The sequence below is a fragment of the Monopterus albus genome, unplaced genomic scaffold (assembly GCF_001952655.1).
Source record: "Monopterus albus unplaced genomic scaffold, M_albus_1.0 scaffold28.1, whole genome shotgun sequence".
In the NCBI taxonomy this organism is placed as follows: domain Eukaryota; kingdom Metazoa; phylum Chordata; class Actinopteri; order Synbranchiformes; family Synbranchidae; genus Monopterus; species Monopterus albus.
The window spans coordinates 1,409,072-1,410,161 of record NW_018127908.1 but is presented as its reverse complement, the minus strand read 5'-3'; the positions used below and the strand labels follow the sequence as shown (position 1 = coordinate 1,410,161).

At 42.1% G+C, this 1,090-nt stretch overlaps 1 protein-coding gene across 8 annotated transcripts in view; it reads left to right on the top strand.

The window, feature by feature from the left end:
• Positions 1–1,090, top strand: part of tnr (tenascin R (restrictin, janusin)) — a 158,602-nt gene that overhangs the window by 132,626 nt on the left and 24,886 nt on the right. The window lies entirely within an intron of this gene.

Sequence of the window (1,090 nt, the reverse complement as noted above, 5' to 3'; positions counted from 1 at the left end):
GGCATCCCCCCGGAGGAGTGTCTGGAAGTGTCTGGAGAGAGGGAAGTCTGGGCATCTTTGCTTAGACTGCTGCCCCCACGACCCGGTCTCGGATAAGCGGATGAAAATGGATGGATGGATGGATCACTTTAATTAGGCTCTTTTGACATTCAGGACTGAGCAGCAGCTTGAAACGATAGCGTGAGCTAATGTTAGTGCAGCACCGGAAAGGGAGGCAGCTGTTAATATGTCTAACATCAAATCTCATAGGGTTTAATGTTATCTTTAGCACGCACCTAATGTACCCTTTTCATTGTATTGTTTATTGTCTCTATTTGGCAGTGTCCCACTGGACAAGTACAACTTTGCTCATTTCACCCCCTGCCAACACAACCTTGGTTCAAACCCTAACCCTTTGCAGCACTAGAGAACTACTAATTAATTTTTTTTCATTGTCTTCAGTGTTGTAGCTTTTTATTAATTTTGTGCAAGGGACACACCAGTACTTGTGCATACTTTACTTTACTGTGCTGTTATGTCAATGCCTATCCTTTCCTGTAATCCTATAGCATGTCAGTGCTTCGCTGCTTTGATAGCTGACACTTAACTATGCAGAGCTTTACATCACAGTGTGACTTCGTCATCATAAACTGTAGTCTACAATGCACTTTGTCTTCCTTTGTTTTTCTTTTACAAACCATTGGCCTCGTCCTGAATCCAGGCATCATTAGACATAAGCAGTGGAGCTTGACTTTCAGATAGGGATCCGATTGAGAGTGTGACGTACAGCAGTTGGCTCAAGCCTGGTGCAATCAGGAGATGGAGAATAATTAATGGATTATCAAAGCCCTAACAAAAGAGGATGACCCACTTGTTTTTTGTTTTTTTTTGCTTTTTTGGCCATCTTTACTTCATCTCCATTGCCAGTCTAATTGACTTGGCAAGTCTCCATTAAATTCACTTAAACCTTTTTGCAATTAAACTAATGATTGCAGTCAGGCTTGTTCATCTGTCGCAGTGATAAGACAGACTAACTCACTTCGATGTGCTAATGAGCACTCTTTTTATTCTGATGAGGGCAGGGCAATATTAATCACCTCATCTGGGCAGA